This window comes from Passer domesticus, chromosome 2 (genome assembly GCF_036417665.1).
Source record: "Passer domesticus isolate bPasDom1 chromosome 2, bPasDom1.hap1, whole genome shotgun sequence".
NCBI lineage: Eukaryota > Metazoa > Chordata > Aves > Passeriformes > Passeridae > Passer > Passer domesticus.
Window position 1 is genome coordinate 61,766,754 of NC_087475.1, and position 17,034 is coordinate 61,783,787.

Here is a 17,034-nt window from a genome sequence, read left to right on the forward strand (position 1 = left end):
GCCTCTAATTAAATGTAATTAATTTACTAGTGCCCTGGAGTAGCAAATATTAAAAAATAATATGATCCTCAAGCATTTTTTTGTTTTGCATGTGATAAATGCTACAATCACTCTTTTCAGTGAAAATACAGAGGGAATAATATTAGGTGACAGCAAAGTTCATCGCAGCAGGTCAATTGAGATTGTCAGGATTCATTAGCATGTGTGTGACTGGTAAATAATTGAGTTAATTTTAGGCTGAGTGACATATTTAGAAAACTGTGAATCACCTTATTTTGTGAATTTAATCAACCTTTGCTCTTCCCTGGATAATTCAGTGTACATCTGCAATATTAAGTTGGAACTGACTCTTCACTCTGTTGCCCTCACAAATGCTAGTGGTTTGCAAAATTTCAAAACCATCAACTGTATTAAATGTTGGCTTCCCACAAGGATTTCAACACAAAGCACCATAACTACAAAGAAAACTAAAGTTTAAAAAAAAAAAACAAAGAGGAAAACAAACAAAAAAACTAAAAAAAAAAAAACTTCCTAGAAGCTGAAGAAGTTACTTTCTTCAACTGAAGTTTTAGCAAGATTTACCTGAAATCTCTATTTGCTGTCTCTAAGAATAAAAATGCTTAAGTCCGCAAGACAGCAAAGCAGAACAATTATTTCTCTGGAAACTTTCCCAAAAAATAGCTTCTGTTTGAAAAATGTAGTCAATCCTCAAATGCTTCTTTGTGACACTCCGTTAGCCCAATTATCTCACATTACAAAACAAAAACATTGCACTGCATATGGATGTTCCAGCTTTGGCTCTGAAAAATGCTACTTTCCACAGCAGGAAACATCTTTTTTCAAAACTTAGCTTTATTTGGAAGTAAATCACATTTCCTAGCTAAAATGAACTATTCCTTTACTTTTCATTGGATGTCTTCTGATCAGTTAGAGGGTTGCTCTTCATTTCTGGAAAACATTCTATTAGCACTAGATTTGATATTGAACATTACAATATTTAGGTAACAGTGGGCTTTTCTGTGCAAAATTTGAGCTGTGATATGCAATAGCAATAATGGCAATTACTCATCAGTTTTGTAGTTTGAATATGCAAACAAGTTGCATGTGGATTACTGGCAGCTACAGCTTGGGCTCTGACACTTAACTGTTATTAATACACAAAGCAATTAATGTAATTATAAATATGGGGAAAATATCAACATTATTTACACTAGCTAGTTATTAGGAGGTAAAATACTTTGTCAGCTGTAATACAATACAAATTGCTGCACAGTGTTCAATGCGATTATAACACACATACATTCAAAGTACTACAGTTTGTATTCTAGGTCTGTACTCCAGGGATCAATTTATGATACTCTGTGCTGAGTATTTTAGCTTGACAAAATAAGGATACTTTGTTCACGTGTAGCTACATTTGGCTACCACACACTTTCTGTGTGGGTAGGATTCCAGATCCAACCCTTGCATAGTGAACAGGGACACACATTGGGATGCACAGGAGGAATCATTAGTATCTGCACAAAAAGCACCACATTAGTGTGCACCTGCCTCTCCAATTTGGAAACATTTTCCTCAAGCAAAAACATAACAGAACCAACAGCAGCTTGTATCCATTTTCTTCATTGTTGGCATTGGTTTCTTGAGTGCTCAAGTTAAAAATCCCACTTGGACATTTTACCATCTACGCCCCATGCATGCACAGGATGTAGTGACAGGCAGTGACTCTGCAGGGGAGGTTTGGGAGGTCTACTGAAATGATCCATGCAGGTGACACCCAGCTGGGTGAGCAACGTAACATGGACAAAACACACTCACATAGGGGACTGCTGCTTTCTTCCATACTCAAACTCATTAATCCATTTAAGCAGAAGTACCTTCATTTTCCTCCATTTTCTTGCACTTTGAATTAAACTCCTGTTCAGAATTAACGGTGCAACAAACAGCAGCCAATCTCAAACAAGACTATTTCAAAGCTCCTTATTAGTCCTTTATTTTTTAAGTCTGACAATTGTGTCACCCATTATTGACATCCTCAATTATTAACACCATGTGTTGCTGGGTAGTGTACAGCATGCTTAGCAGTGGGACTTGGCCACAACTGCTCCAGTGAATTAGGACAAGTTGCTCCCAGGTACCAAAGTGCTGTCCTTGTAATCACCTATCGTAAACACACATTTTCCTAGCTCTGTCAAAGGAGACAAATAGATGCAACACCATGCCAAGTCAGAAAAGCAAAATAACTCTGATTGATAAAAGGTACAACACAGCAGAGGTGCGTATTACTAAAAATACAGTGCGCCTAGATGGGGAAGCAAATTAAAAATTAACAGGGAACTGCTAAAAGCTGACACTTTCCTTAACCAAAGCAAATTGCTACTGCCCAGTTCATAATGGCTGATGCACAGTCCTGCTTTATTTCCCAGCTGCTCCATGAGACTGATTCAAGCCCAGTGAAAACAGTCCTTTTTGGACACAGTCTCAAGTAAGAGCAAGAACAGACCAAATATCTCAGTCTAATTGATTAAACAGTTCCATTTAATATCATTATCAATGGTCTGGATAAGGGGATCAAGTTCACCCTCAGTCTCCTTGCAGAGGACACTAAATTGGGTGGGAATGGTGATCTGCTGGAGGGCAGGAAGGCTCTGCAGAGGGATCTGGACAGGCTGGATTGATGGGCCAAGAACAATTGCATGAGGTTCAACAAGGCCAAGTTCTGGGTCCTGCTCTTGTGTCACAACAGCCCCATGCTACAGGCTTTGGGAAAAATGGTTTGGAAAGCTGCCTGATGTAAAAGGACCTCAGGGTGCTGGTTGACAGCCAGCTGAACATAAGCCAGCAATGTGTCCAGAGAAACTTTTCTATCAAATCATGGTCAGATAAGGCAGAAGTACTACTTCCCTACTGGTTACAGAATAGAAGATCCATGCATTACTTTTTCCTGGTAACACCACTAAGCAAAAAGACCTTTTGAAAGTGTTTCCAAAGAGGTAAAATACTTGTGTTTTTAAGAAAGCTCAGTGCAGAATTCAGACTATTTCCTGACAGTTTGTATCTGAAAGTTCTTTGTTTGATCAGAATGCCTCCTTTTTCTTTAAAGAAAACTAATTTGCTTAGTTGGTATAGAGTATGTATTCAGTGTCCCCCTTTCAGTTGTCACATCTCAACATGGTGTAAGTCACTCTGCAGCTCTGGAGGGCTCTTACAAGCCATACGTGCCTTCAAGACTACCAGCCAGCTCCCTGGCCCCTACAGGAGGGGACAGCCAAAGGACTGCCTCCACAACTGGTGACCACTGCCGGCTGTCACTCGACAGCAACGACCATGCAGTAGGGGTGAGGGGCTCCATGCCCTGTGCCAGGGCTTTGTTCAATGCACAGCCCTTCCAGCTGAACTTGCCAGTTTCTGCCTGCTTGTCACATTTAGCATTTCTTTCTGTGTTTAATGTTTCAGATTTGTGTGAAGTTTAAAAAAAAAAAAAAAAGTTGGAGCATGCCAGTTATTCCTCTGAGGTTTCAGAGCACAAACTTTGCAGTTCTTCTGCTGTTTGGCAGAGGCTGCCACAGATGGAAGACAGATATCTGTCCGCCAATGTTTAAAGAGGACCAGATTTTTTTGTTTAAAAATTTTTGCTGTTCAGCACTTACAGCCATACAATCAGCCAGACCAGCCCTTCCCTCCATAACAAATGCATTCACAAAATGAACAGGGGAGACCACTGCCTGCACAGGATTCACACACCCAGAGATGTCTGGGGCGCATTGGGACTGCCTTGATGGATAGTTTTGGAAAGAAAGGGGCCAACTTTTTCTAACCTGGCTTGAAAAGCTCTGAAACTCACATACCCTTCTACCACAAGGGAGCTCATGTAATGACAAGGAAAACAAAGTTGTCCAGTAGCCTTTTCAGCAACGTCAGCCAGGAATTTGCTAATTTTGAGTTGCTCCAACCCAAATATCTGAGGAAAGCTGTTGAATTGGTGCATGCTCTTGCTAAATCAGCTGTGTTCCCTTGCCTGCTGATGGCTGCTGTCTTAGCCTGACCTCAAATACTCCAGCTTCCTCTCCCCAAGTCTTAGAGTCGCTCTCTGCTATCACACCTGATCTTTCACAAAAGTTCCTGCACCTTCCAGGCTTGTCACAACAGCCCTTAGAGCATAAGCTGAAGCCAGCTTGACACAACAGATTTCCTTTTTCTCTTGGAGACACGCATATGCCACGGAGACTGCAGTTCACCACCTATACACTTCAAGCACTCCTGAGCACACCCAAGTGGGATAGCACTTCTGCAAACTGGGCAGCACTGCTGCTTCTTTTTCTTCACCCCTTTTTGTTGGGTTTTTTTTTTTTTTTTTCCTTTTATAGTGAACAGTTGGGTAAAGCAAGTCTTTTTGAATTTAAGTTCCTGATTTATGCTTAGTGAGCTGTCTTGTGCTGTGTCCAAAACTGGCACAGAAACCTTGTCAACTTTTCCTGGAAGCCCTATGTGCAGCCTAGCAAATGAAGCTTTCTCTTCTGCTCCAGCATCCCTGGAGCCTGAATACTTCAAGGATTAATGATTTCTTGCTGATGCAGAAGGGTGGTGCCTGCATGACTGTGTGCATGCAAGGAGAAGTTTTCTGGAGCAGCAGAAAGTAAGCTATGTCACAAAGTCCTGCAGTGCTCACTCCTTCCTTCCTTCCTGCATGACACCTTGGGGAAAATTCAGGGAGAAAATGAATGCTGCAAAATGACAGGCACTGGACAGTGTCTGGAGGAAAGCAGGTAAACTTGCTACCCCGGGGACAAGGGCACGGCTGGCAGGAGGGGAGAATCCAGACGGCTGGTTCTCTCCCAGCTGGGGATTAAGAAGTCACAGGTGAACCAGGGCCGTGTGCCTTACTAATAGCAGCAGCTTTCTGCTCAAAATAAGAAGCAGGTTCACACATTTGTTCTCCAGTTGGGTTCAGACGTAAGCTGCAACACAGATGTTCACAGGGCACAAAGGGGACACCCAGCAGAGCTGGCTGCAGAAGAAAATTTACAGGAATGACAGCAAGTTGCCTTTTACAGCAGGCTCTCTAGAGAGGCAGTAAAAGGGAAGCTCATTCCACTATGATTTTTTTTTCCTGAAACTCCTCCTTGTGTAAGGTCTCACTACAGCTAATCTCCAGAGACTGCAAATGAATTAAGAAGAGGAGAAAACATAGGAAAGCAAAATAAGAAAGCAAAGTAGAAAACAAAGCAGAAGAAATGAGTCATGAAATGTATCACAAAAGAGAGCAGTAAGGGCACGCCAATAGATATAAGAAATATGAGGAAAACATAAACATCGGAAACATTGGTCTTTTGCAAACACTCTGAAAGGATGGTTAGACTTCCTATGGGATCCTCTGACAGGCCTGGACACAGGTCTGAACATCCAAGAGTTCTAGCAGTAGGACATTAGGTGATCCAAGCAGTTACTTGACCCCATGCATAAATTGGAGACAATGGTTCTTCTCTAGCTTTTGCTAAATATCTTGGGACCTACAGGTGAAGCACACTGTGAAGATATGTTCCATTCAAATCCTTACAGAATAAGCAACATAGTGCAAAAATCCATTTTTGTGAATTTCATGCATAAGCATTTAACCCCTCCCCATTTTTAAATCTCTTCAAAGTTTCTTACACAGATCAAGGTAAGTCCAGCTGTTACATCCAGTATTCAAGAAACCTTTCACTCTTTCAAACTGAACTGAATCTCAAAAAAATTGCCTAGGTCTATGAACTCTTTGGAAAGAATAAGAACTTCTAAATCTTCTCTCATTTAACTTTCTCCATTGCTAGGAGTTCAGCAGAGCTTCAAGAACCATAAAGTGTGACCTGACTTTTAAAAAAGAAATCACCTGAAAATTGCTTTGTTATATGCAAGAATGTATTTCTGAAATTGCCTGAATATTTTCTGTAAATGATTGAAGTAAGATGTGAGCATCACTGAAACACCTAAGAAGAAAATTTCCAGGAGCTTCAATGTACCCAAATTTTCAACCTTTATAGTCATTTCCTTCCCACATTTAGTTATATTCATACCTTTACTACCTTCAACAGTTGCAAAAAAGCCCCAAAGGAAACATAGATATAAAGCCAGATGAAGCACAGCCTCAGGTAGGGAGGGATCAAGAGAAGAGCCATTTCCTCTCACTGATTTTACCTTCAAATCTCCTTATTTGCTTGTTGAGACTCACCTTTTTGTTCACTCTGAAGTTAAGTTTGTGGGTTTGGCTAAACATTAATCTCTGAGGAACTGTGAACATCAGACCCTTCCAAATTTCTGTCCTACAATAACCATGTGTTATTGAAAATTCAGCCTACAAAGATCCATCACACCGTCCCGCTCTCAGCAACTGAGATTTATCAAGAGCTGTAAGAAGCTCAGCATTAAACTGTCAACAAAACTCACACGGCTCAAACCATCCAACACAAAGCATGAATGTATCCATTACACGTACCTATTTATTGCAGATACCTTCCGAGTTTCAAGAAGCATATAATTTTGAAGAACCGCTTCAAGTTCAGAATCCAAGATCTGATAAAAAAGATAATATATATATATATAAAGTCATTAAAAGTATATGACTTAAGCATATAAAATTAAAAATATATATATTGTGCAAAATTACTACTAAAATTACTAGAAATGAGCCCACGAGTCAGTCCTTCTGAAGCTTTGCATCACCTGAGGCATGTTGTGGGTGATAAAAATGATGGTCTGGTAATTTATAGCACATTACAGTTAAGGTATATAATTGTATAGATTTTGAAGCAACTTCTACACAAGTTCAAAATTAGCAGAAAACTAAAAAAAAAAGCCCCAAATTTTCAAATACTAATCTTGCTACAATCATGAAAAAAACAAACACAACATATTGAGTATGAAAAACTGCCAGTGGCATATAAGAAAATATAAATTATTTAGGAAACCACAAGCATCCTTATGTACACTTAAGAAGTATTCTGCCTTTAGCTTGCAGCAGAACAGTGACATGAATAGGAAAACCACATGAAAAATCAAGGGTATCCTTAAGTACATTATTTCTTTAATGTCCAAAAAATGCTGAACATGGCAGTTCTGTCACAGGTGTGAAATTCTGGATGTATATCCTTGCAAGGATAGATATAACACCTAATCACAATTAGTCCCAGAGTCTCTGTAAATTTTCCTGGTTATTCTCACACAGTGACCCTGAGCATAATGCATTTATTAAACCTGATGTGCTTAACAAAGCAAAAAGGAAGAAGATGCAGCAGTAGAAAGAAATAGGCTCAATAGACTAATGAAAGGACAAAGGAGAAAAGAAAAAAAAAAAGAAAAAATGGGAAGAAAGTTCATATGTCCAAATGCACTTGGTCTGATCGCTGTTCTGCACAATCACCATCATTAGTACACAGTCTATTGAGTATTTTGGTGGCACTATTGGCAACTTGGCATTCTGCAACAAGAAACACTATTTCACACAAGACTGCCACACAGGCACAGCTCTTAAAGATAATTAAGAACATATATTAAAAAAGTCTTGTCTCTTTCCTTTCCACAGTAACTGTCCTAGTGGTACCTACCACACAATTCCCTGTGAAGGCAAAGGGAATCAGCTACAAAATTATCTACACCCACCATGCACCAATGGTCTCCTGGCTGGGAGCACCTATGTGTCCCAGCTGAAGAGCAGACATTTGCTTCTCCAAAGGATCAGCCCACCCAAGGAGTCCTGGACTCCCTCTGTTCCCTTCTGTGAGCTGGTAATTTTCAAGCAGAGAGATGAAATGTAAATATCAGCATGGATAATTATTTCACTGCTCATTTTTTTGCAAGATAATCAGACAGAAAGATAGACTCACTTTGAGGAATAGAAGAAGTAGAAATTTTTATGCAGCAACAGCATGAAAGATTCTGCCAATTCTTCTTACAAAAGGAACAGTTCATTGATTTGTGGCTGCTGCCTACTTTCATGTGCAAGAACAACAGATATCCCTCACTGGTCTTCTCTACATATTTTCAAGCAATCACTACAAATATGACAACTTCTAGGATTATTTATTCTATGCACTGTGTAGACATTCCTGCTGTTGATGTCAGCTGCAGACAAGCCAGGCTCAGAAGCTCAGATTCAATCACACAGGCATGAGTAACATCACTACATCTCCACCCTTTGCACCTCCTACTCAATTCCCCAAAAGAGATTTCCACAATAATGCATAATCACAAAGAGAATGTCATTAAAGTGAATCTCAGCAAAATACCACCTCTAAAATAAGTGGGAGCTACTTATTAGATAATACCAATAAAAATCTGCAAGATCAGAAGGTGGTCAAAGTTTACCCTTTATTGTCTACGGTAATGTCCTTCCTTTTTTCAAATTCCTCATCAGTTAGCCTTGTAACAACTTTTTCCACACAGAATCACAGAATATCTCCAACTGAAAGACACCCAAGAATCACTGAGTCCAGCTCTCTCTTCCTTGCAGGACTACCTAAAACTAGACCAAATAACTGCCAGCATTGTCCGGACAGTCTTTGGATTCTGACAAGCCTGGTGCTGTGACTATTTCCTTGGGGAGCCTGCTCCAGTGGCTGACCACCCACTCAGTGAAGCACCCTTTCATAATGCCCAGTCTTAAATTCCCTGCAACTTCATTCCATGTCCTTGAGTCCTGTCACTGGTCCCCAGGGAAAGGAGATCAGCACCTCCACCTCTGCTGGCCTCTCCTGAGGCACCCCCTAATCTGTTTTCCCTCTTATTTATCCCTTTCATTTCTTACCCAATTTATGCCTGCCCATTTTACCTTCACTTGCAATGCCTCTGCAATTGACAATAAGCACTCATCTCACCACACCTTGACAGGAATTACCACCCATCAGATGTAGCATTTAACCACCTAAATATAGGCCGTTCCCTGGCTGAAACATCTTCAGCCAAGTGACCTCGACAATAGGTAGAGATTCCAGGGACTGAAATGTCAGGTCCTGCAAAACTTGGGTCATAAAGGTAACCTTCAAACTGACCAGGTGTAAAACCCTACTAATTCAACAATGCATGAAATTACATTTCTCACAGACACATTCCAGGGGATTGTTGACCTGAGAATTTCTTACGACGTATTTACAGAGAAATGTTATGAATTATTGCATGGCTGAGATAGCTCTGAGACAGAATGTTTGCAGCCAAAGATAAGAACAATTGTGTGTTAAGTACAAACACACAATTTGCTGTGCATAATATTAGCAGGGTTTATTTTAGAATTGACCACCCACCTGACTGTTCCAAAAAACCTCCTGGTGTTGCTACAAGATGCCAGAGAAAGTTTTCACTTGTAGCAGACTTTCTGTCTTTAATAACACCAGCTGTCGCTTTTACAAACACATTCTATGCCCTTCACATATTATCCCATATTCTGCAAACACCAAAAAACCCCAAACTCTCCCACAGTTATTAACATCTGCTTCGCTTACTGATTCTGTCAAACTGAAGGACAAAGGCATGATTTAACAGATTGCTCCACATAAAGCAGCTATGCAGTCCACAGAAGGATTCATCAAATGCCCCTGTCAGAGAGCTTCACAAAGTGCAGCTTAATGAATGTATGCAAATTGCTATAATATATAAAATGCCTGATACCACTTCAACGAGTAACATGCCTATGAAATCTATGGAGAATGATAAGATAGATCAATCTAATTTGTCTTTGAAATAAAGTGATTCCGTTTCCTCCAGATAATTTCAATCTTTTTTTTTTTTTTCTTGAATGCCCTGAAGCACACATTACATACAAAGAACTACTGCTTTAGGCACTGGAAGATGTGATTATTCAATAGAAAAAACATGCAGCAAAAAACAAACTGGAAGCACACTGGTACTCTTCAATATTTTCCTTCAGTGTTTTGACATGCTGGCACTTGCAAAAAAATTGGCTTTTCCAAGCCTTGTTGCATTTAAACAGCCTCTCTTTTTTTCTGCTGCTGCTTGATGTGAGGTTGAAGCCTGAGTGCAAGTCAGGCTGATATTTACAGCATGAGGAAATGCTCAGATATGAAAGTGCACCAGAAAACAACATGCATCCAGGACGATTGCTGCTGCTCCTGTTTTCAACATTATTGATCTATAAATTTGATCTTTTTTTTTTCCATCAACATAAGGAAAGAATAGCTTACAAGCTAAAATTATTTTTGATGGAAAAAATCAACATTTTCAGAGCTTTATCCCTCCTGAGAACTGAAAGCTCCTTTCCTTAACTGACTTGAAAAAAAAATGTGTAAAAATACACTTGTGTTTTGTCACAGAAGCTAAAACCCACAATCACCTTTTAAGAACCTTGTGGAAAAATAACCAGAACTTCTCTAATTTTTTCTTCTCTGGAAAAACAACACATGAAAGAGAACACGGCACAGTATGTGTGCATCAGAAAGTAGAAAGTGCAAAGTTCCTGGATCTTGGCTTTACCACTTACATTTAAGGCTAGGCAGGTGTGAAAGAGGACTGTGAAGTGCCATGATTATCTCTGTGTCTCTCATGCTGGGACCATAAAAGGCAAAGGAACACTAGGTAACACTTTCTCGGGTGGTTCTTGGTTATATTATGTGAGGAGAATTCCCTGTGTAGTAGTCGAAGAGATAAACAGTTTCAACTCTTACTTTATGTTACAGCATGATAGAATCACTTAGGTTATAAAGACCTCTGACATCATCGAGTCGAACCATTAACTCAGCACTGTCAAGGCCAGCACTAAATCATGTGCCAGAACACCACATCTACGTGACTTTTAAATACTCCCAGGGCTGGTAACCCAACCACTTCCTTGGGCAGCTTGTTCCAACGCTTGACCATCCTTTCACTGAAGAAATTTTTCCTCATATCCAATCTAAACTTTCCCTGGCACAACTTGAGGCCGTTTCCTCTCGTTTTATTGCTTGTAACCTGGGAGAGGAGACCAACTCCCACCAGTTTGCAACTTCCTTTCAAGCAGAGAGGGGTAAGGTCCTCCTAGGCCTCCTTTTCTGGAGGCTAAACAATTTTTGTTTCCTTGGCCGCTCCTCACAAGTCCTCACAAGACTTGTACACTAGGTCCTTTGTGCATTAGATGTTTCCTGTTAAAACAGACGTAATTGCTGTTACTGTCAAAGCTAGACACAAATTTTGCTCAGTGCCTTAGGCAAAATGACCAAGATGAGCAGTACTTGGTGCAGGATTCTCAAATCTCTCTATCATGGGAGTACAGTTTCTGCATTGAGAATTAAATAAATTGTAAAATAAGAGTCCAAGATGGAATACCATGTCAGAAATGTATTGTGATCTCCTCATTTTAAACGCACTAACTTGTAAAATCCTTTCCATTCTGTTACACTAAATATTCAGTATGTGCCAGGCACCGTGTAAAAAGCTTTTATTTCTGTGCAAATGAATATAGATTAGAGTGAGTGTTTATAACATTTTTCTAGCTTTGAGTTTATATAACTGACAATTAAGGGGTGATATCTTTAACACTATGTATCACTTCTAGATGCCAGTATCACTTCTAGATGCCAGTTAGCAATATTTAACAAAGTAGGCAGTTCTCATTTTTATGTCTTTTGTTTTTGTATTCAGATTTGTTCCTCCAGCTTTGCATTCAGTCAAACACTAAAATCAGGGAATAAATGAACATGAGAAGCCTTCCTTTATCCTACCTCATTTCTCGAAATAACTCTTTCAGCTTCCATCATTACCATCCCTATTTTAAATTTGTTCTTTTTAACATAAATCTACAAGTACAGAAAAATCTCTCCCCTTTTGACTGATCATCAAGGCCAACAGATTCACAGCTGATATAGGTAATAAAGGCAAATTAAGGAAGTTCCATGTCACACCTCCTCTCTTATCTCCTGAACCTATATAAAATTATACTAATTATCATAAGTAAAATTAAACATTCCAACTTTTCCCTGAAATAGAGAGAAAATTATTATTCTTGGGAGTCAATCTTCTTATAGCTTCCTTAAGATGTAACATCTAATGGATTTTAGGGTACAAAAAAAAGCCTCTTATACAGATTCCAGATTCAGTTTAAGAAAACAGCATCAATAAATTGTATTAACCTGTAGGCCATCATTGAAAAAAATACAGTCACACTTTGTGCAATAGAGTGTGCTACATGATAATACACAAAAACAATTTTTTACCCTGTTACTTTGTGGTGGTTTGTCAGGGCTTTTTTCTTCAGGAACAGCAGCACTTAAAATCAGGATGTACTGCTTTAACAAAATAGGTGGAAAGCAGAGCCAGTCCACCCTGTCCCACATCCCTACCCAATGACGGATTCCTGCCATCCATTGCAGTGAGGATATTAACCCATCACTGTTGTGGACAAACTGCCTGTGCTGGACAGCAACATAATCAGTAACAACAAATGGCTCTGGGACAATCCTGAACCAACTCTGAGGTAGATGAGAAAGTGCAATCCTTGCTTTGATAAGCTCCTTGGCAAGCTAGTACAAACCCATGTTCCCTGTTAAAAAAAGAAAAATTGAAGGGGAAAAAAAAGTTTGTTAGATTTCAGACCATTTTCTACTCAAAGAAAGGGAATTTCCAGTGGCTGAAAATGTCCTCTTTCCCTGATCTGTGGGAAAATGCAAGAAAGGACTCAACTGCTCTGAAGTATGTCTCAAAAGTAGCATCCTAAGACTCCCAACCTGAAATATTTCTGTGGAACTACTGAGCAACATTACTCAATACTGCTGAAGGAAAGGGTCCCCACCTGCCTGACAAAGGCAGAGGAGGCACACAACACAGCCACTGCTTTTGGTTTGACAATGCAGAGCCTAAGCCACCTTCCTCCATCTCTACAGTGTCTGAGATTCAAAGAAATGTGCTGCTGTCACTGCAGTCTAGAGGCTGGAATAGAAATTTCATAAGAAAATTCATACCTTTTGGGGTTCTTTTGGTTTTAAAAGCAAGGCAGAAGCACTGCACTTTTCATACCAGTCAAAGACTAGCTAAACAGCTGAATGCAACAGAGGCAATAAATCTTTAACCCTTTACCTTTCTAATTAAAGTGACAACTCTTGGAAACCTCTGGAATTGGAATGAAAAAAAGGGTTCCAGTAAGTTCAATACAGGTAATATCTTTTACAAGACTTATGACGAAAACATGGGTAAATTCAGTATGACCATGTCATTCATTTGTCTTAGAAAGTCCTTAAACACTAGTACCATAACATCTGAAGATTATAATACCCCATTCCTGCATGAAAGGAGGAATCACTCAGAAATATCCACCAGTAACATTTTGTCTTAGAGACCACAGGTAAGTCAAAAAATCTCTAAGAGAATCAAAAGGACCATCAAGTCCTCTTTGAAACAGACACCTATGATAATGAGGGCCAGATGCAATTCACAGTTGTCTGCTTACATTACTTGAAAAAAAGAAAATTATAATGTTCCCTTCTGTCACAGAACCAGCACAGAAGATGGAGCTGTGAAGAGCAGCAAGATCAAACAACTTGAGAGGAGTCTAGGAAGTCTTCCTAAGCAGTCGCTCATGTCTACTGTTAGAAAATGAGGCCAGGCACCAAGATGTCATTCTCTGAAAAGTCAGATCCAATGAGGAATAGCTTATCAAGATAAGAATAATTAGCAGACAGGGTAGTGGCAGAATTAGTTCACCACGGTGATGATAAAACAGTATTAGGAAAGCAGGGCAATTTTAAGAAAAGGCAGCTAAAAATACCTGCCTAGCACACACTTCAAGTTCTTCTCATCTCCAGTATGCTGATGCTTCAAAGCTAGCTGTCCCAACAGACAGCCCTGTACTGTCTGCCAGTGTCACGATGACTTATAGCATGCTGTGGTAGGCTTGCAGTCTCTGAGGATTGCGTGTCTCTGTGAATGATGAGGATAGCTGCATTTTGTTCCAGTTACTGTGAATTAGGAGCAGAACCCATTGACTAGCAAGCTTTCAGCACAGGCTTCAGCTGGGAAAAGGCTTGGGCTGCAGTATTGTAGGAATACACTTCTCAGAAGGATGAACTGGGTCTTGTCCAGGTTTCTGTTCCTGCTTTGCCCAAGAGGACTGACGACACCATGTCTTTTCCACAGAGACACATGCATTCCACACGGGCCCTTCCTAGCATCACCAACAAAAGACCAAGATCAGAGTCCCATATATTTTTCAGAAAGAGACATCCCAAACTCCAAGGGTCTGGCAACAGCAAGGAAATTCTTATACAGACCTTGGACTGTGGGCTTCTGACCTCTGTTAACAACCAGCAGACGCCACTAACCACTGCACTAAACATGAAATAAATGATAGTGCAGACACATGAACAGTGGCCAGTCTCCCATTTAGCCCTTTTGGTAACACTATGACTTCATATTGCAAGCCTGGCTGGTTTGGGGTTTTTTTTTTCAATCCCTATAAATGCTTCTACATATTCTCATAAAAACTTCCCTAAATTTACCAAATTCTCTCTTCAAGTTTTGTTTTTCTTCTCAACTAAGTGTACTTGGAGTTTATTCCAGAGCTTCACCCTCTTGGGATGCTTGAAAAATTTCTGTTAATGTTCAGTCTATATTCATTCAGGACTAATTAATAAACATATTATCTGGAGCAGTTATTATTCCTCAATTTCAACAGCTCTCCTCCTTCTCTGATGTTTGCCCTCCAAAGGAATTTAGTACAAAGGTTTAATTTCCTGGACATTATATACAAGTTATTAGGAATGGAGGCTTAGCATATTTTGTCAGAAAGTCTGACAGAAGGCAAACAACCACTGGGAAAATGTATTTAACTTTTTTTTTTAAACTAATAAGCAAAAGGCAGATGCTCATTTCTTTTCCTAGTTACTCCAGTATAAACCAGGAATGGTTGGACGTGTATGAAGAGCAATCCATAACCTGTGGCTAGAAGTAAGAACTGCATCTGCCCAGGGCTGCAGCGAGGATTGTGAGCACTAAGCTGTCAGCAGAGAAGAAATACCTGATAGAGAAGGGAAGAGCGATTGGCATCTGTCACGTAAGAGCCATTTTGCAGAGGCCTTTGAAAATGAAAGGCATTGATCATAGATTTCCTTCAGTCCAAAGAAACTTGAAAACCAATATATCTGGCATCTAGACTCATACTCTCTGGGTAAACCTGCTTCAGCTCAGATTTGACACAGAGAAGAAGTTCAGTGGGAAGGTGACTGGTCTCTGGAGCAGGCTCCCCAGAGAACTGGTTACAACACTGAGCCTGTCAAAGCTTAAGGCACATCTGGATGATGCTCTGAGTCACAAGGTTTAGTTTTAGGCTGTCCTGCAGGAGTTGGGCTCGATGATCCTTAGGGGTGCCTTTCAACTGGAGATATTCTGTGATTCTATGCCTGTGCAAAAGGCAGTTTCATCCACCCCGTTATCCAATGCAACCATCATACTTGTGTGTTGCATTCAATGCCATTCAACTGTGTTAGAAATGGTCTCATTCCTACTCTGTTTTGAAGGTGAGGTGGCATTGCCATGGCCAGCACTGACTCTTCTCACTGCCTGAACCACAGTGTCCAAACACCCACCACCCTGTATTTAACTACCCAAGGAAGTCAGGTCCAGGACAGAGACCTTAGACAGAGAGAAATACATACCTCTATGTACAACACTCAATTCATCTCATCCTAAATGTGGATACCTAAAAGAGCTTAGATTAATTGCATGCAGCTATAGGGTCCAATGATCATAAAAGGAATCTAGGGAAAGTGGCTTTGATGTAGGCACTTATGCCATAGATAAGAAAGTTGAGACAAATCTTATGACTGAAGTCTGCCTCAGGAGAGCTGGCATTCAGACAGATCTGAAGGCACAAACACTGGTTCAAAGGATGGGTTTTCAATGACATCATGATCTAATCTGTAAGTCTTTATTCAGTCCTTCCTTTTCTATTTGAATATTAAATAGAAGAATTTGAGATTTGGCTCAATGATAGCAATAAAAGTCATCAGGAAGGCTGATTTATAGGAAAATATTAAAATAACTAAATATGTATAGCTTGACTAAAGCCACTATTGAAAGGGAAATATGATAATTATCTACAAGCTCTGAAAGGATACACACACTAAGGATTTTTTTAATAGGGTTTTTCAGGAAAATATAGCTAAGAATAATGTGATTATACCAAGCAAAGTAAAGTTTAGGCTGACAGGGGAAAATTCTTATAATGAAGTGTATTCTAATGTATAATAATCTTCCAAAGGAAATTGGCTGAAGTCCAATCACATCACAAAGCCTGTCCATGACTGGACAAAGATCTGGAGAGGACAATCCTGGTGCAAGATGGACTAGATGACTCAACAGCGCTTTTTCATGTTTAAATTCCTATCATTCTGTTGTATTAAATAATCCAATAAATCAAAGGGAAGAGGGAAATAGGCTTAGCAACAATTGCACAGCTGTTTCTCCTTCAAAGACTGCAGGCTGCAATCAGTGCAAGACACACTGATTGCACAGAGGGAGGAAACATCTGTATGTGGTCAGAGCACTGTGCTAATTCAGGGCTTCAAAGTTGCATGCCTGATATCCCCTTTTCCCCCGCTTAATACAATAACACTGCCAGAAGAATCGACCCTGTGTTGTAAAGTATCAATCATGATTTTTGCTGCAACAGCTACTCATAATTGGTTTAAGCTTTCTTGATCTCAGATGCCAACCGGTGTTAAACAAAACACAGAAAATACATAGCCTGTGGGCACATATTTCCACTGAAATAATCTTGCCACATGTTGATTTACAAGAAGTGGGGCAACAATGTTTTCTTAAAGTTGTGATACTCATTTTTAAAGCCAGGCAATATTTTACTGATTATTTTGAAGAGGCTTTGACATTTTTTAACTAAAATATCTTGCTGAGAGTCTGTGCTAATACACAGTCTGTTTTCTGTTACAGTTAAACCACAAGTAACAGAAGCCTTCTTAAGGAATGACTATTCAATTTAACCATGGGTCCGATTTCTCTCTCTAGAAAATATTAGTGTATATATACATAAAAGTATATTTTATGAAGAAAGTGCTTTCAAGTGTA

At 39.7% G+C, this 17,034-nt stretch overlaps 1 protein-coding gene across 8 annotated transcripts in view; it reads right to left on the reverse strand.

The window, feature by feature from the left end:
- Positions 1–17,034, reverse strand: part of ENOX1 (ecto-NOX disulfide-thiol exchanger 1) — a 356,911-nt gene that overhangs the window by 277,389 nt on the left and 62,488 nt on the right. For 7 of the 8 annotated variants that reach the window (XM_064408720.1, XM_064408719.1, XM_064408715.1 and 4 more), the window contains exon 2: positions 6,473–6,549. The exons of the other annotated variant lie outside the window; for it this stretch is intronic. The gene's annotated coding sequence lies outside the window, so the exon portion shown is untranslated. The remainder of the gene's footprint in view (positions 1–6,472; positions 6,550–17,034) is intronic. 8 annotated transcript variants of the gene reach the window in all.